Here is a 20,416-nt window from a genome sequence, read left to right on the forward strand (position 1 = left end):
CCTTGGAGGATTGTCACCTGAAGGTCCGAGGTTAAATGTCCTGGACCACGGAAGTGCTCTCCAGCTGCGAAGGGGCACAAATGTCTGTGATTGATGTGCAGTTCCATTCATCTGTTGCTGTACCCTTTGCTCGGTTTCACCAATGTACCATGCCTCAAAACATCCTTGCCTACAGCGTGGTTTTTTTTAGATTAGATTACGGACAGAGTGGAAACAGGCCCTTCGGTTCAACAGGTCCACACCAACCCGCCGAAGTGCAACCCACGCAGATCCATTCCCCTACACGTCACACTACGGGCAATTTAATATGGCCACTTCACCTAACCTGCACTATTTTGGACTGTGGGGGCAAACCGGAGCACACCCACACAGACACTGGGAGAATGCACAAACTCCACACAGTCAGTCACCTTAGGCGGGAATTAAACCTGGGTCTCTGGCGCTGTGAGGCAGCAGTGATAACCATTGTGCAGAGATTAGCGTCAGCCTAAACATTATGGCACGGACACAGCACACAGGGACTAACACCTTCAAAATATTATCGGGGCTGACACTAACTGTTAAAGTTCACCTGAGAATGTAACTTTCAAAAAGGTTTTGCAAATTACATAAGAAAGAAGTGAAGCTAACATGGTCATTCTAACAGATAGAAGATTTAACAAACAATCAAGACATTTTTCAATGCATAATTTCAATTACATCACACTGTAAACTTTTGCTATAAGTTCTGTATCTTATAGCTCTTGCACTCCACGAACACCTGATAGAGGAGCAGCCCTCCAAAAGCTAATGCTTCCAATTAAACCTGTTGGACTATGACCTGGTGTTGTATGATTTATAACTTCGTATTAGAATGCAGATCTCACAGTTAAAACAGAGATGAAGAAGCATTTATTCTCTCTGACAGTTCTGGATCAGTGGACTTTCTTGTAGCAGAAGGCTGTTGAGGAAGTGTCATTAGGTGTAATGAGGCTGAGATCGGCAGATCTTCAAACTGCAAAGACATCAAGCGTTGTGGGGAAACGCAGGAAAGTGCAGTTCAAGGTTATCAGATCAGACATGAAACCATTCAATAGCGGAGCAGACTTAATGGTCTGAATGGTGTCTTTCTGTTCCTAAAATTGTTGGCCTTAATATGAAACTGCAAAACCGACCTGATTAAAACGTGCCAAATTAAAAAAAGCATGGTCCCCTCGAAACACTGAACCGACGTGCAATGAACAAAGAACCACACAAATGGCAGATAATATGAGTAATTGATATGGAGTGGTCAGTATACCAAGATAAACAGGAAAACCGATATTCAGTATCGAAATTGAACCTGGCTCCACGAGGGATGTAGTTAACTCTCACAAACCACCATTCCCCTTCCATTTTAGTGACGCCCTCTCCGTTCTTGATTTAAAGTGGTTGAACGTCAGGCAATTGCAGCTGACGTTGCTGATGCAGAACTGTAACATGCTGGGAAGCGGTTCTGACTGCTGTACAACATCATTCTGCTTCGAAAGATCAGGCAGCATTTCATATCGATTACTGTAAACGTTAACATTTAACAAGCCATGACAGTGAAGGCATTGAAACCTCATCACTATACTACCAGGGAAGATTTCTGTTAGCACCACCCTGGACAACATGAAATTCATCATTCTATTCTCCAATCCTTCTGTGCATGATGCCCTCGGCTCTATTCCAGTCTTGTTGTTTGCCTTACAACACTGAGGCTAACCAATCATCTGTTGCATTGAAGTTTCTAATGTATGAGACCTTACCTCTGAGCTGGCAATGTGCTGGCTCAGTGGTGATATCACTGGCCTTGTAAACTAGAAAGTGTTTGAAATATCCCATTCCTGTTTTTCCGTCCAAGAGGAAAACCGTTCAGCAGGACAGGAAATAGCGGGCGAGAGCAACGATCTAGTTTTTCTGCAAAAACGAGGTTAGGCAGTATAAACTACAGAGTCATGGGGAAACAATTAGCAAGGAACACTGGGACGGGAGGGTCTGAATATTTCCTTTCTTTGCTGTAACCAGATACTGGCGTTGAAGTTTGCAATTGGACAATATCAGCCAAGTGGGCGAAATCTTACTTTCTGTTTGTTTCCTCCCGAGGCCTGTTTCACTCTTGTGGAAAGGTGCCTGCGTGCTTCAGTCTGTGGGTAAAAATGGGCTTCAGTTCCCCGACTAGGTGTGAACATATTTTCCCCATCTCAAACTTCAATCCCATTTATTGCATCTTACAAGATTAAAACGTTCCAGGGTAATTAGCATTGAGATGAACACGTGAAACATCAGAGTTTACAAGGTTACAGACCAGGTGCTGGGAAGGGAGATGATGGGACCCATTTCTGTGCTGGAAACACTTGATAATTCATTCATTTTTGAGGGGAAACGTATCTGCAGTGACACAATTTCAAAAACTGTGTTATGAAGAAACGGTGCAACAGTTTCTGCCCTCATCCCTGGTGAACCAGTGGTTAGTATTCGGCGCTTTCACTGAGTGCCCTGGGTGTCATTACCGTTCAGGAAATCAGGACTTTTTGTACCTGATGCAGAGAGAGCAGGTCTACCAGGAATCTGTTTAATGCCTTAGATCAGTCAATACCCCAGCTCATCAAAGAAGGGAAAAGTGCCTTCTTCCTCCCTGCGCAGTCAGACAGTTCATCCTTCATTCTCCTCTGAGTCCACTTCACAAAGAGTTTCAAACTACGATCAAAACTGAGTCTCAGCGATTCTTTTCTGTGCTTTTAATACACAGAAGCTACAGCGATTGAATGGGTTGGTTTCTGAAAATGAAACGTACTTATGAACAATGTGCGTTGCTATTTCAGGATTGTCTTCTCTGACAGCGCTGATACATGACTGATGTTCTCTATGATATGGAAGTGCCAGTGTTTGAGTTGGGTAGAGAAAGTTAAAAATTACACAACATCAGGGCATAGTCCAGCAGGTTTATTTGGAAGCACGAGCTTTCAGAGAGCCGTTCCTTCATCAGGTGGGTGTCTTTCTGCCGAAACTTGATGTATGTGTCAATATGCGCGATCTTTTGGAAGATCATCTGGAATTTAACGGATCGTTAGTGGTGTCGAGGGTACCCATGACTTGGAGGTATTGGTGTTGGACTGTGGTGGACAAATTTGAAAATCACGCAAAGCCAGATTAGAGTCCAATAGTTGTCAACCATCTGACGAAGAAGCTGTTGCTTCCAAATACGCCTGTTCGATGCAACTTGTTGCTGTGGGATTTTATAACTCTGATTGTCCTTGGTAATGTTTATCTTATCGAAGACAGTGAAATAATTTTCGTTCGTAGAGATGAAAATTCCAAATATTATCCACCTCAGTGTAACAAAAAAAATAACTTTGATGTGTTGTGAATCTCCACAATGTGCTTGCGCCAAGTAAATTTCGAACCGATAGCCATCTGATCTGTAGCCAGGTATACGAATGGTTGTAACACTGGCCAGATGCACAGCTGAGATTTTACACTCTGCAGAGGTGTGGAGTTTACAAGGACATGAGCAATAACAGTAACAGTCCCAAGGTGAACAAAAAACAAAGATAATCACCATCATTGATTCACTTCAAATTGTCCTCAAATAAAACTACCATTCAAAGTCTGATCAGCCAATCAATGAGGTCACTGCTGATCACGGAAATTTCAACTTATTTTGTTGCGTTTCCACTATAATTCGAGGTAAACTCAATGACAACATCGCATTTCCCATAATTTTCCGATTTAGATTACGTCAATGACCTGTTCGTATTTGCAGGAAACTAAGTACCATGAAATGAGTGAAAAAGTCCTTTTGGTCATGTAATCCAGTGTAGAATAGGTCAGAAAAGAAATGTCAAAGACCTGAAACATCACTCGCATTTCTCTCTGTATTAACGCGTATTCCTGAGTTGAATATTTGCAGGACTTGTCTTCAATATCGAAAGAATTATTTTTCCCGCGACAGATTCTTCATAAATCAATTTACATCTGAGGTGTTGAAACTTATTCTACTTCAGATTAAATTGGTTGAATATCCTTTCCCCCAGCCTAATATGCCAATACTGCCTCCTCTTCCATGTGTATACAAGCTGCTCCAGGTGAGGTTGCAGCTCCCAACCTGACGTTCCATTGCTCCTTACTGCTCAATGTCAATAGAAGCTTCTGCAAGTAAGATTAGAGCTCCCACTCTGATGTCCCAATGCTCCATGGTGCTCCATATCATTAAATGCTGCTCCAGGTGAGAGTGGAGCTCCCAGACTGATCTCGCAAAGCTCCCTGCTCCATGTTAAATGAAGCTGGCCCAAATGAGATTGATGTCGCAGTCTGATGTCCCAATGCTCCCTGGTGCTCCATGTCATGAAAAGCTGCTCCAGATGAGGGTAGAACTCTCCAGCTGATCTCGCAATGATCCCTGGTCCATGTCAACAGATGTTGCTCCAAATGAGGTTGGATCTCGCAGTCTGATGTCCCAATGCTCCCTGCCAATCCATGTTAATAAAAGCAGCTCCAGGTGTGGTTGGACCTCCCAGTCTGATGTCACCATGCTCCTTGGTCCATGTCGACAGAAGCTGCTCCAGATGAGGTGGGAGCTCCCATCCCTGGCATCTCCCTCACCTCTATACCATCATAGAAATATGATGCAATTCTGGAGCCATTGATGAAATATCCGCACCATGAGAACTTAATTGTATTTTTCATCACCACCGAATCAAACTAAAATACTTTCTTTCTTCAACTTTATTTAGCATGTGCATTTTGCAGTCAATGCGAAGTAAGATAATGGTGTTAACTGACGTATGTTCAATAAAAATTACAACTTATTTTTCATGTTGAGTTACTGCTACTTAAAAAGGATAATGTTTTTAATAAAATCACAGTTTTATTCCGTGTGAGCGAACGTGGTTTGTATTATTTAAATTGAACTTGTTCGCTGTGTAAATTGATGAAATAGATCTCAATTTCAAAATAAAATTGGTATTGTTGTCATCCACCTTGAAATGTGGTCATAGAGATATACAGCATTGAAACAGACCCTTCAGTCCAACCTGCCCATGCTGACCAGATATCCCAACCCAATCTAGTCCCACCCGCCAGCACCCGGTCCATATCCCTCCATACCCATCCTCTTCATATTCCCATCCAAATGTCTCTTAAATGTTGCAGTTGTGCCAGCCTCCACCACATCCTCTGGCAGCTCATTCCATACACGTACCACCCTCTGTATGAAAACGTTGTCCCTTAGGTCTCATTTATATCTTTCCCCTCTCAAACTAAACCTATGTCGTCTAGTTCTGGACTCCCTGGTCCCAGGGCAAAGACTTTGTCCATTTATCGTATCCATGCCCCTCATAATTTTGTAAACATGTATAAGGTCAGCCCTCAGCCTCCAATGCTCTAGAGGAAACAGCTCCCGTCTGTTCAGCCTCTCCATCATGCTCAAATCCTCCAACCCTGGCAACATACTTGGAAATCCTTTCTGAACCCTTTCAAGTTTCACAACATCTTTCCAATAGGCAGGAGACCAGAATTGCACGCAATATTCCAACAGTGGCCTAACCAATGCCCTGAACAGCCGCAGCATGACCTCCCAACTCCTGTACTCAATACTTTGAACAATAAAGGAAAGCATGCCAAACGCCATCTTCAATATCCTATCTACCTGCGACTCTACTTTGAAGGAGATATGAACCTGCACTCCAAGGTCTCTTCCTTCAGCAACATTCCCAAGCCCCTATCATAATTTCTATAAGTCCTGCTGAGATTTGCTTTCCTAAAATGCAACACCTCGCATTTATCCGAATTAAACTTTATCTGCCATTTTAAGCCCATTTGCCCATCTGGCCAGATCCTTTTATAATCTGAGGTAACCCTCTTCGTTGGGCACTACATCTCCAATTTTGGAGTTATCTCTAAACTTACTAACTGTACCTCTGTTGCTGATATCCAAATCATTTATGTAAATTATAAAAACTCGAGGACGCAGCACCGATCCTTGTGGCACTCCACTGGTCACAGGCCTCCAGTCTGAAAATCAACCGCCACTGCCACCCTCAGTCGTCTACCTTCGAGCCAGTTCTGTATCTAAATGGCAGGTTCTCCCTTTATTCCATGAGATCTAACCTTCCTACTCAGTCGTCCATGAAGTCCAAATAGATCACATCTACTTCTCTGCCCTCATCAATCTTCTTTGTTACTTCTTCAAAAAACTCAATCAAGTTTGTGAGACATGATTTCCCATGAAAGCCATGTTAGGTATTAGAACGAAACGTCTGTTAATGACATTCGTTTAAAGACACTTTAGATGTTTATGCTGCATCAGTGGTTATTGATGCACAGTTTATGTTCACTTCCTGCAGTTAACATGCTGATTTCTCCAGTTGTTCATAGTTCAGTGTGATGCATCCAGTGTGTGCAAAACGAGAGGGAGCTTGCTTCCCACATCTCGTGTTTATCTGTGTCTTATATCCAGTATTCATCAATGGCGAGAGCAAGGGGGGAAGGGCGAGACCAATGTGTAAGTCTGTCCCTGCCAATGCACGGTACCCACATCGGCAATTCTCTACTGTGCATTCACAGCCAGTTTTCTGTGCCGCTACACCCACCCCCTGCACCTTTTGAAATATCTCTATTATTTTGTGGTGTCTCTCTGTGCTCTTACCAGCAAGATGAATCACATCTACCCAGACTGCTCCAGATTTCATGTGATAAAACACTCATTAAGAATCCCATTGCATTAAACATGCACATCGCATCTCTCGTTATTTCGTTTCCCTGGATCTCTTTCATAAGATTAACGTTCACAGCAACTTTACTTGGAAAAGAAAATCGCGTTCCTTTTCATTATCCCAATTCAGTCTACATTTCGTTAAGTTCAAGCATCGGTATCAAATTATTCTTTGAAGTTTTATAATATGGTCGATACAGATAAACTGACCATTGGAGTTCCAATTTCAATAAGACAGCTGTGATAATCAAAAAACAGCGACGAGAGTGGGATTCGAACCCACGCGTGCAGAACACAATGGATTAGCAGTCCATCGCCTTAACCTCTCGGCCACCTCGTCGCATATGCAATGCAGGGTAGAACATAATCTCCCAGACGATCACAATCTCATCATCTCTGGGGAATCTCCCATTCACAGCCTCCAACCTCATTGTCTATTAACCCCACACTGCCCGATTCTCCCTCCTTCCTAAGATCTGCTGTCTCTGCCTGCACCTGTTTAACCCGACTCATCTCTTCCTACCTCAACACCTTCCTGTCTCCCCAGTCCAGGAAATTCTCACCTACGTTTGTGACACCACCTATGCACTTCGTCTCCTCCAAGACTTTAATTTCCCTCGTCCACAACGCGTCATCTTCACATTGGAGATCCAGTCCCTGTACACATGCATCAGCTATGACGGAAGTCTCCAAGCCCTCTGTTTCTTCATCTCACCCCATCCCAACCAGTACCCTTCCACCGACACCCTCATCCAGCTGGCTAAACTAGTCTTCACCCTCAACAACTTTTCTGTCCAATCCTCCCACTTCCTCTAAACCAAAGGGGTAGCCATGGGCACACACATGTGACCTAGCTATGCCTGCCTGTTTGTCAGATATGTGGAATTGTCCAACTTTCGCAGTTACTCTAGCACCTCTCTCCACTTGTTCCTCCACTACATTGATGAATTCATTGGCCCCACTTCCTGCTCCCACGAGGAGGTTGAACAGTTCACCAACCAACACCTTTCCCCCAGAACTCAAATTCACCTGGATCTTCTTGGCAACTCCCTTCCACTTCTTGGACCTGTCCATCACCGTCCCCAGCGAATGACCAATGACAGACATATATTACAAGCCCACCGACTCCCACAGCTACCAACACGACACCTCCTCCCACCCCACCTCGTGTAAAAACACTATCCCTTATTCCTAATTCCTCCGCCTCTAGCGTATTTTCTCCCAGGATGACCAATTCCACCTCAGAAAGTTCCAAATGGTCTCCTTCCCACGTGGTTGACGATGCCCGTCAGTGCATCTCCTCCACTTCACTCACCACCGCCCTTAAACCCCACCCCTCCCGCAACAAGAACAGAATCCCATGGTCCTCAACTTTCACCCCACCAAACTGAGCATAAAACACATCAGACTCCACCACTCCTGCAATCTCCATACAGACCCCACTGTCAGGTATATCAATCCCTCCACACCCCTATCAGCATTCTGAAAAGAGCATTCCATCCACGAACCCCTAGTCAGGTCTACAATCCCCAATAAACCCACACCCCACTATTGGCATATTTCCATGCCACCGCAGGAATGGTAAAAGCAGCTCCCACACCACTCCACTCATCTCCGTCAAAAGCCCCAAGGGATCCTTCCACATCTGTTAGAAATTCACCTGTACAACGTATAATGTCATCTTCTGCATCTGTTGAACCCAGTGTGGTCTCCTCGACATCAGGGAGACAGGACACCTTCTTGCAGATCATTTCAGAGAACATCTTTGGGACGACGCACCCACCACCTTCACCATCCCGTGACTGAACACTTCAACTCCCCCTTCCCACTCCGTCAAAGACGTGCAGGTCCTGGGCCTCCTTCAGCGCCAAACCATAACCACCCAATACCTGGAGGACGGATGCTGTATATTGCGCCTTGGGACTCTGTCACCTCACGGGATAAGTGTGGATTTGAGCAGTTTCCTCATTTCCCTTGCCTCAAGTTTCAAGCCTCAAACTCTGGACTCTTTCCATCACGGTTCCTTCTGAACTATCATCTTCTCCCTCACCTTCATCCAACCACCACTTTCCCAACTATCTCCCCCAACCCCAAATCCCTACCATTTATCTATCAGTCCCGACTCAAAAGCCTTATTCCTGTTGAAGGGCTTATGCCTGAAACGTGGATTCTCCTGCTCGTCGGATGCTGACGACCTGCTGTGCTTTTCCAGCACCACACTTCCGACTCTGATCTCCAGCATCTGCAGTCCAAACTTTCTCCTAGGAATAATCAATGACCTCGGAGTGAAGATGTCCCTGGATTGCAGTGATCACAGTGTGTCTGAGTTTTGCGTGTATTTTGGGTGAGGGTAGTCTGGGTCTGAGACGAGCGCTTAACCCCCAGACAACGGGAATGGTATCAGATCGCGAACTTAGGGTGGGCTGAAGTGAAGTGGAAAATTCTGTCAGAAGGTGGGTCAGTACAAATGCATCACATCACCCAGACTGTAAAAGATATGCAGAAGGAGCAAGGCAACTTCGATGCAGGCACAATAACAGGTAAATTAGAAAGAAGACAATTGAACACACTGAGATGGAGTGGAATTATTTATGAGAAAGGATTAAATATTGAAGCTATTTTACATATAGACTGTCGTCACATTGGAAAAAGGAATTTCCTGCAAAGTAACGGTGATATTTGCCTGCGACATCACAATTCCGAGAGACACTGACATATTATCTTCTGCAACAGCGTGGCCTAGTGAAAGCATGATCTGTCCATCAATCAGAATTCAATATTTCAAAGCTCTCCTCTGCGCTGTACAACCTATTTGCTGCTCCTGTAGTCAGATCCCAATCGCTTCACAGTGTATCTTTTACTGCTTCCTGCCTCACGTAAATACTTGAAACATGATCCAATCCCCAGTGTTTCCGCTTTAACCCATATTTTGTAACTCCCGAGCTGACACAGGTACGAGTGACCAATTGGCCTTTTCGAGCGCTCTCACTCTGTATGATCTGAATGATAAAATGCACTGTGTCTGATCCGCAGGACACACTGCAGAAATTATCCCATCCCAGCGGACTGAGCTGCCTCCATTGATAGAGCTGTTTCCATTGGTAGAGTATCACAAAGTCACAGCGAACGTCTTTTGATTTCATCCGCGAAGGTACTTGCTACAAAAAAGCGGAAGACGGCTGGAAACTGCTGTCATCAGTGCGATATACAGAGACCCAGCGGGAGCCGAGTGGCCCATAAACCAGAAATCAATGGATAAAAATATTCTTCTTTTTAGAAGAATCCAATTCAGACCATCAAGTGAACACTTCCTAAGGAGAAAATGGATGTGGGAAGCGGACAGTCTCAACTGGTTGCAGCATTTACAATCTTGGTCTGTGTGACAACAAAAGCAGAAACCTGGAACTGTTTATCTTGCTTCTGAAAAATAGGTTAGCAAATTTTGAAGAGCATAGATATTTTTCCCTGGTGTTCATGATATGACCAAGAGCAGAATACGGTTCCCTGAGTATGGTCTGACTTCTGTGTTATGGACTGTGATATTCTGCTCACATGATCTGAACACAAAAAAGAAATGACTCAGTGACAATATCTGCTGAATCGGATTCCGTGAAGAACAAAAGGCGATGGAATGAAAAAAGTCATAAGAGCGGGAATGCAGCAAATTATTTTCCAGACTCGAGGAGAGTGCACAGTACTGTTTCCAGGGGTCAATATTTGTGCAAGTAGACTGAAACAGCGTTGGGTGTTGTTGTACTGCATCTTTTGTATAATGGTACAAAAGCACTGAACTTTTGTATAGAGGGGACAACTTCAAAATCCCCAAAGAGGCAAAACACACAAATTAGGCAAACAACAAAGTAACCACACAATTTGGTGTTACATCATGCAGTAAACTTCCCTGCTCAAATTTCGTTCAAAATCGCTCTCTGTCTAAATCCTAATACTGATATTCGAACAGTGAATGGTCTATGTCAATAGAAACTGCTCTGATCTCACAACTTCAGTATTTCATACCCAACCCCTTATGTATGACTAGCAATAGTGATTGATCCCTCACTGTGTAACTTCAGCCCACGTAGAGAACAAATAACTATAAGAACAACAGTCATGTATGTAACGAGGATTTGACCCGATTCTGTTGCAACCAATCCATTCAGCTGTAATTGAAATTGCTTCCACCTTTCCGTGTCGGTTATAAGTTTGCACAGCTTAGTGGTGAGCTTTCATTCATTGAATTGGACCTAGCATCCTTTCTCAGGTTGAAATATATAGGGATATAAAGACAAGATAAAAGACACGGGCAGTGTTTCCTGGACTAGAAAGACGTTAGGAATGACACGGTCATGATACCATGTCGTTCGAAACGATGGAAATGAGGTTTACTGGGAGATAAAGCCACGAGAAACGAAAAGAGGGGGTTTAATGGGATGGTGGCATTGAATGAGGAATAATGCGGGAGAAATCAGGAAAGACTTAGTTGTGTCCGAAGAGAGGTTATCCAGCTGATGTGAAGTTGTTACGAGTAAATACGAGGGAAATTCCCTCGTTTAGGTGAGTGGAAACTAGACGTTAGAACTTCAAACCCATCAGGAAATGATAAAGAAGTTTGGAGTAGGTATTTTTATTCTGAGAGTTATTGAATTCGGAGATGAATTTTCAGAAATAGAATCATTTTAGGAGCTGATTCAAGAATATTTGAAAAGCGAGTGAAGGCAGACAAGGAGTGAATTAGATTTGATTAGATTAGATTAGATTACTTATAGTTTGGAAACAGGCCCTTCGGACCAACAAGCTCACACCGACCCATTGAAGCGCAATCCACTCAGACCTATTCCGCTACATTTACCCCTGTACCTAACAGTACGGGCAACTTAACACAGCTAATTCACCTAACCTGCACATGTTTGGAGTGTGGGAGGAAACCGGAGCACCCTGAGCAAACCCACTCAGCCACAGGGAGAATGAAACAGCGACAGTGATTCTGGACTTCCTGGATGGGGATGCAAAATGGAAACATTCATAGGAAAGAAATTGCATAACACCTGCAACAGAAATGTTAAGGATGAGAAGAGCTGGTGGAGTTGGAAGGTGCAGCAACTCATTCAACATTAAATATTATATACTCTGAATGCACTGAGTTGTTTGGTTTAGCTCTACATTAAATGGAAGACGGTTAGCTCAGTCCGCTGACTAACTGGTTTATGAGAAAAGTGAGACCAACTGCGTGGGATTAATTCTCTCACTGTCTCACGTTTCCACAAGGATCATCATCTCTACCACTCACCTGATCTGTAATATTGTGGTGCCTCTAGTGAGCAAGATTTGGCCTGTCGATGTAAAACATCATTATCATTGCCATCTGTTGTCTTGAACATTTGGTCATAATCAACCGAAAGGGGAGTGAGTCCATTTAATACTCTTTTATCTCCGCTTGAAAAGTCCTGCGTCAAGATTCAACCTTATTCCAGATGGACCCTTTGTTCCTCACAGAAGCAAAACTACTTGCCCAGATACTTTACCAGGTTTACTGACAACAGTCAAACTCCACAAGGAGTTAAATCTAATACTTTCGATTGATTGAATGAGCTGTGCAGCTTGAAGGAAATTGAATGATATGAAACAATTTATACAGACTTTCCCAGGATGTAATCCAGTGCTGGGTCAGCGATTTTAGGAAGGTCATCAAGCTAAAACTTCACCCCTGTTTCTCTATCCAAAGATGGATATTCACCTGGGGAATATTTGCAGAATTTCTGTTAATAATTGGCATGTTTAACAAAGGCAAAACATTCCCCCACGTCAAAAACTGGAATTTCCAAACAAATGCTAATTTACTCAGCATTGTTTTCAACTGCGCTTCTGTCTGATGCTTCAATAATCCCTGGTAAATGTCAGTAACAGCATCTTCAGATAAGCGTTGAACTTACAACTTTGGCATGTTATGCACCTTTAAGTATTTGGCGCTGACCAATTGCGCGACTGAGCCACAGACAGCGTAACTGTCATGTGACCTATACGAACTTTGGGAACTTTCACTCAACTGCTCTACTTTTGCTGTGATTATTAGGTTCCCTACAGTATGGAAACAGACGCTTCGGACCCAAAAGTCCACACCAACCCTCCGAAGAGTAACCCAACCAGAACCATTTCCCCTCTGACAAATACACTATGGGCAATTTAGAATGACAAACTCACCTGACCTGCACAATCTTTGGACTGTGGGAGGAAACTGGAACACCCGGAGCAAACCCACACATTCATGGGAGAATGTGCAATCTCGACACAGACAGTCCACCGAGGCTGGAATCGAACTTTAGTCCCTGTTAAGGCAGCAGTACAAACCATTGGACCACAACGCTGTGGGATCTTTGGTGGTGATGTGCTTCCCCACTGGTACCTCAGTCAATCACCCGACCTCATTTCCCTGAACCGTCTGGTTCTGAAATTAAAGCTATTGCAGACAAGGTGAAACTGACATGAACCTGTGATTATTGAAGCATCAAGTTCACCAAAAGGATACAAAAGGGACACAAAAAATGCGAAAAAATACACGACATTGAAAAATGGGATTCCGTTGGTTCCTGTGTTGTTTACAGACAATGTTATATTGTTGTTGTCGCAGGGCTTTTCCTTAGATCAGCTTCAATCAGCACAGAATACGAATTAATGAAACTTCACCAACTTCCTTCTGAAAGTTCATACAAGTTACATGAAACATATTGCTTACATTAATAATCTTCATCATTCCTACATCCAAGAACACGTTGCACAGTTTGCATGAATATTGAAGATGTAAGAATGTAATACAATAACAAAAATTCAATTACAGTTTAAATCATAAAGTAGGAAGAACACACAGAAGGTCTCAGCATGACAGAAATTCACGTGACCAGAACTACAGCCCAGCAGAATGGAAATCTGTCCCTGAATCCCAATACAGTTTGCTTGCTCCATGTACCCAGTTGGAAACCTGTGCGAAGGAGCATGCAGTCTGACAGAGCACCTGAGAGAATCCTTCACTGTCTGATCTAAAGCTACAATAGGAGCTGTCTGTTCTGGCTTTGAGAGCGGTGGTGAAAAAGGGAGGACGTTGATATTCCGTAGTGTAGATTCACATTGTCCTCATCATGTTAATTTTTAAAACCCACTGTAAGAAACAGCACAGAAAGGCAGGAACAGGAAAAGGCTATTCCAAACACGTGTCCTACCCGCCGTTTGATATCATCATGGCTGACCAAACACGTCAATGTCTTTACCCAGCTCATCCACAACATCCTGTCACAGAACGGGATAAAGACATTTTAGCAATCGAACATTTCTGGGCATTTGGAGGGAAATGTGTTTAGAGACAATGGGTTTCTGCACGAAATTTGCAGGTTTTGCGAGTGAGCATCTGGTTCTGGTCTGATCATGATTCCGTAAAAACTCACAACCAAGAAGGTAAGGAATTGCCACTGGTGAGTAGCAGGGACAAGAACTCCAGAAGACAGGAATTGACGATGAATCAGCACAACAATCAATAATTCTGCTGAAAACTAAACTAAACTCCAATTCTGGTGTGGTTCAAATTCACAAACTTTGTGGTGCAATGAAAAGCGTGTTAGATTTCCACAAATTCGGTAAATTTGCTATTCTCAGTCGTGATCACACTGCAGCCACATCTCCATAATCCCAGCTTAACCTGACTGGGTTCACACTATATAAAGCTACCATTTCACTGGCCTTATTGAAAAGTTCCCAGCTTTATTCTTGCCCCATTGAAGGCTGCTCTCAAGCAACCGATGTTTCTCCATCTCAATGATTGCATATCGTTCTCTACCATCATCTTGAACTTTACAATAAAATGATCGCTGTGCCCCAAAACCATCCCCTACCGACAGTGGATCCACTTGCACCACCTCTTTCCCAAATAGCAGGACCAACAGTACATGCTCTCCTGGGCTGGACACATACTCCTGCAGTGAGCTCTCTTCCATGTAATCCTGGAACACTTGCCCCACGTGACTCTTCACCACCAGTATCTCTGTCTATATCTGGATAAATTAAGTTTCTCGGTAGAACTAATCTGTAGTATTGTCATCGCTCTGAAATGACCCTGCATATTTATTCACTCCAACCTTTCCAATGATTGCTGGCCGACAGACTGTACCTCACAGTGTAATTGTATACTTTTAGTTCTGTAGCTCCAGCCAAATTCATTCTGTCCTTGGACGGATCCTCTTTCTCTTGGACTCCTTAACTAACGCTAATCTAAATCAATACTTCTACCTTCATCCTTTCCCTTCCCTTCTATCATTTTGGAATCCTTTATACTCAGCAATATTTAACAACAAGTCCTGCCATTCTTGAGCCAGCTCTCGTTGATCAGTCCATCAGATGTCCTCACACCAATCTGCATGTGGAACTCCCCGCACTCTGGGTATTCATGTCTATGCAGAGTACCACAGATTAAGGCTTTCTTTCTTACTCAATCTTCCACTGATAAACTTGTTGTTGTAAATTAGTACCAACTGCATCTCCCATTATTTTGAGAATCCTGGTAGGTTCCTCTACGATTCCTTTTTGGATCCTAAGCACACACCATTTATTTTCAACCCCTCCCAAACACCCCGTATGACATTTAGTCCCAGCTCTGTCACGTTAGCCCATCCAGCTTGTACAGTTGCTGCCTTCCCCGGAACCACTCCCAATTTCCCAGGAATCCCAGGAATCTGAAGCCTTTCTTGCTGCAGCACGGTCATCTACCTAAAACTCCGAGTTCTGTTCTCACTTGGACACGGCACTGGGAGTATTCCAGGGATTGCCACATTTGAGGTCCCGCTTGCTAACCATCCACCTAGCTCCCTAATTTCTGATGCCCAGACCACTTCACCCTTCCTACCCAGGTCATTCCGACCAACTTGGACATGACATTTGACTGCTCACTGGCCCTCGGACGAATGTCCTGCAGACACAGTGACATTCTTAACCCCACTATCCTGGAATTATATACATGCTGACATCTTCTTCAATTTCCTGTCTCCCCTGTGCCTTTTGCTCCTTCTTCCTCTTCTGTACATTTAGGCTGCATGTGGTACCAGACATGGCTCTGACTACACTCACCTGAGCAGCCAACACCTACGTCAGCTTCCAAACTGGGAAACTGTATTGGGAGGGAGACATCAGGCTATTCCTGGATTCCCTGACTGTTTCTCTTCAACTGCCTAGTCCCCTATTCCCTTCCATATTCCAGGCCGTCATGTCTGCAGTGTGATCTACTCTCTTTTTGGTCTATCCCCCTAACTCTCAGCATAACACAGTCTCTAGTCACTGTCTGAGCTCCAAGACCCAGTGTTCATCTAGGACATCCGCAGGGGCTATGACTTCCCAATGTAACAGAACACATTTTCCATCTGACAAATATGTCTTGCCATGTCGTAAAATGCAACATGTCTAGAGTAACTTAACTAATTACTTAGAATGAAATTAACATCAGGGAAATAGCAATATGGTGAAGTACCTGATTCAACCATGGCTTCCTGAGGGAAAGTTACTATACTAGCGCAGAATTTCACTTCTCCCTCTTATTTCTGTGTTCAACCTTTATTTCAGAGTTGGAAAACTAAATTTGCTAACTTATACCAATTAACGTACAGTTGCTTATAACGGTGTATTTATCAGCCAATGAAATTACAGCCTTTTCTGTGATGGCTCTTGCACTTCTGTCAAACTCAGTGCAGGCAGGTCCCAGCAGCAGAAAGGTTTCTCTGTGCCTCCCAGGTACGTATAATCCCCCAGCTCCCAATCAACTCTGCTCCCTCACAGGGTCACAGTCTTTGTGACTCCCAGGGACGTGTAATCATCCAGCTCCCACTCTACCCTACTCCCTCACAGCGTCACCATCTCTGTGACTCACAGGTACATGTAATCCTCCAGCTCCGACTGCACTTTGCTCCCTCACAGGGTCACAGTCTCTATACTCCCAGGTACATGCAATCCTCCGAGTCCCATCCACTCTGGTCCCTCACAAGGTCACCGTCTCTGTGACTCCCAGGGATGTGTACTCCTCAAGCTCCCACTCTACTCCACTCCCTCACAGTGTCACCGTCTCTGTGACTCCCAGGCACAATTCGGCCTCGATCCTCTGTGCTGATTTCTAACCTCCCACTTTGATGCCTCTGTAACTCCCAGGTGTAAGTTCGCCTCAAGCCTCTGCTCCAAGTTGCTCCCTCACACAGTCGCTCTCTCTGTGGCTCGGTGCTGTTTTTCAGCCTCCTGCTCTGCTGTTTCTCCAACTCCAAGTCCCAGTCGGCCTTGATCCTCGTTGCTGATGTATATTCTTTCGCTTTGTGCTGCTTTCACTCAGGTTCCATCCCTTTGCGACTCCCAGGCAATGTTAGGCCTCAAGCCTCAGCTGAGATTTATAACATCCCATTCCGCAATGCTTTCTTATAGGATTGCAGTTGTTCCAGGAAAACAGTGGAAACAAGGAGGATTAGACAAAGAGCAGATGGTGTTCCAGTTTTTGAGCAAGTTTTATGGGATGGAACAGGTTATGTGGGGAGCAAGGCAGACCTGCAGCAACGAAAGAAGTTTACTGAAGAGACAGTGAGAATTTCAGACATCGAAGAAGGCAAAGGAAATTGAAAGATGGTAGCTTGTTCATGACGGAGCTTTGCAGAGCCTAAAGGGCTGTTTCAGAACTGCTTACAGAGATGTGCAGACTTCAAGAACTGCAAATTGACATCCAGCAAGTGTTGACTGGTCCTGGAGACCTGGATGTGACAGTCTTGGAAGTGACAGACAGAGTGAGAAGCATTGCAGTAACTGGGGGTAATATAAACCTTTGGGGCACTGATGGTTTTCAAAGACCCTCAGGAATTGAGGAGGTGCAGAGAATGGGAGCATTCCAAATAGTGGGATTGTGGGGGCTGGAATCCTGAGATGGATAAGGAGGATGAAATGTGTCAATTTTACACACACAAACATTGTAATTATAGAGATTTAAGGAAGGGAACCTGTGCTGCCATTGATTACAGTGATATGGAGAGTTACAGAAACTGAAGGGGTTACAAATTTAAAAAAGGAGAGAGTTTGGGCGATCAGATGTTTAAACAAGAATAAATAAATTTTAGAGATGTCAGGCACAGATGTGAATGGAGGAGGTGAGATATTGTGAGGAATTGTCAGATGTATAAGGCGAGGAGGATGTCAGATATGAAAGGGAGACCTGGATTGTCTGTCTGCAGTTACAGACATGAGGAGTGTTGTAGCGCCTGCTGGAGGGGACACAGATAACAACAGCTCCAATGGCTGGTGCAGTGGCTCAGGAAGCAGCTCACCACCACCTTCTCAGGGACAACTCCAAATCAACAATAAATACTGGTCCAGCCAACAAAGCTCATGTTCATGAATGAATGAATGAATAAAAGATCGACAAGTAGCACTGAGGTCACTCAGGAAGGGTCTTTCAATAGCACTTGACAAACCCGGAACCACTATACGCTGGAAGGACAGGAGCTCCAGGTGCACGGGAACCCCAGCATTTCCAAATTGCCCTCCAAGGCACGCTCCATCCTCTCAGCACTGTGTCTGTCCTTGCACCCAAAGGATTGTAATGTGTCAGGAAGGCAGCTCCCCACCACCTTCTCCAGGGAAATACAGATGGGAAGGTAATGGTGAAACTCTGCTGCTTACAGCCAGACAGTAAAATAAATCCAGCAGTGGGTGTGAAATGACATTTCCGTTTCGGAACAAAATGCTGAACATGGATAGAGGATTTGTCTGATTGGCACAAGGCAGAGAGTGTGAAGAAAGGGGTCTTTTTCACGATGGAAATTGGTGATGAAGGGAGCTCCGCATGAATCAGTGTTGTTACTACACTCTACACGTTATTCATTCAGAGTCTGGACAATGGATGTGAAAGGGTACGAGAAATGGGTTTCCAAGAAATATGCCAGGGATGAATTTCGTGCCGTATGAGGACCAGGTGAAGTCTCTGGGTCTGTACTTGATGAGGTTACAGAGGGGGCGGCAGAATGTCATTCAAACTTACTGAATACTGAGGGGCCTGGAAGGAACGGACGTGGGGAGGATGTTTCCACTAGTACGAGAGACGAGGGTCCAAGAGCACAGCTTCAGAGTGAAGGGATGAACCTTTGGTATGTAGATGTGGAGGGATTTATTCAGCCAGAGCGTGAAGGAACTGTGTAACTCACTGCCTCATGGGGCTGTGGATGCTCTGTAATTCAGTGTATCTAACTCCTAGATAGCTCGGTTCTTGATGAGTGAGGGGATTAAGGGTTACAGGGAGTAAATGGGAGAATGTGGTTGAGAAACGATTCATCCATATTCGAATAGTAGAATAGACCTGATGGAATGAATGGCCTAATTCTACCCCTATACATGATGGTCTTATGGACTGCGCTTATTCCATTGGTTTCTAAGTGTGCAGTTAGCATTTCTGGCATATCTTTTACCATACATTCCAGCACTTTCCTGATTATTGCTGTCACCTCTTGGTTTCAGATCAACGGCAGAAAGCTCCGACACTGAATGACGTGGGAATCCTGATGTATAAATCTCAGAAAAGTGGAATACCGGGACAACAGGTCAAAGAGAAGGTAAATGGAATGCTGGCATTGATTTCAAAGGGAATGGAGAATAAAAATAGAGTAAGCGTGTAATAAATTTCGAGGACTCCAGTCAGCCCACACTGAGAATACGGTGAACAGGTTTGGTCCCCTATCTAGAGGGAAAATGTCCTTGCATTGGAGGCAGCCCAGAGAAGGCTGTTCTTCAAAATGGAGGGATATTGATGAGAAGAGGTACAGAAGGTTGAACTTGGAGTCGTTAAAATTTAGAAAATGAGGCAAATTTATTGATACACCAAAGATTCTTTTGTTCTTACAGACTCGGTACTGAGACTTGTTTCCCTAAAAAAGGATCTGTAACCGGAGATAAAGGGGAATACAGATATCAGAGAGTTAACAGAGAAAAGGGGGTTGTAGAGACTGGAGGATATTTCAGAGTTCAGGTGGTTTGAGATCACTGTTGGTGATTAGAGATCAGATCGGTTGTCGGGCTGAAAGATGTCAAGGAGAGTTACAGGGTTATCAGTTCTGAAGGATTTACAGAGATCGGGAGGTATATAGGGACAAGAGATTACACAGTACTAGTTGGAGCTACAGAAGTATTTAGAGAAAGGGAGGGTTATAGGCAATGTAGATTAGTCAGATTGGGTGGTATTTGGAGCTACAGGAGTTTATAGAGATAGGGAGGGTTGGACGGACTGGAGATTACACTGATACGGGTGGGAGTTGGAGCTTCAGGAGATTATAGAGAACGGGAGGATTGTTGCTGCCGGGAACTATACTGACATGGATAAGAGTTGAAGCTGCAGGAGTGAGTGAGATAGGAAGGGTTGAAGGGGATGGAACAGTTCACACAGCCAGGGAGAAGTGTAGGGAATGGAGGAGCCAGAGATTCTGAGGGTTGTAGGGCTGCAGGAGTTCAGAGAGTTAGTGAGGACTGTGAAGGCAGGTTTACAGCATTCCCATCAGATACACAGAGATGTGGAGTGCTGCTCTGGAGGAGGTTACAGAAATCAACAGGGTTGCAGATACTGGAAGATATTACAAAGACAGTGAGCTGTAGTATTTGTGGAGGTTACAGCGACAGGATGTATTGAAGAGTTGGAGGCTGCTACAGGTGTTACAC

At 44.2% G+C, this 20,416-nt stretch overlaps 1 non-coding gene across 1 annotated transcript; it reads right to left on the minus strand.

Moving 5' to 3' along the window:
- Positions 1–6,973: 6,973 nt before the first annotated feature.
- On the minus strand, positions 6,974–7,055 carry trnas-gcu (transfer RNA serine (anticodon GCU)). Its single transcript has one exon. It is a non-coding gene; the product is annotated as a tRNA-Ser (tRNA).
- Positions 7,056–20,416: the final 13,361 nt, after the last annotated feature.

The sequence above is a fragment of the Chiloscyllium punctatum genome, chromosome 18, assembly GCF_047496795.1.
Source record: "Chiloscyllium punctatum isolate Juve2018m chromosome 18, sChiPun1.3, whole genome shotgun sequence".
Classification (NCBI taxonomy): domain Eukaryota; kingdom Metazoa; phylum Chordata; class Chondrichthyes; order Orectolobiformes; family Hemiscylliidae; genus Chiloscyllium; species Chiloscyllium punctatum.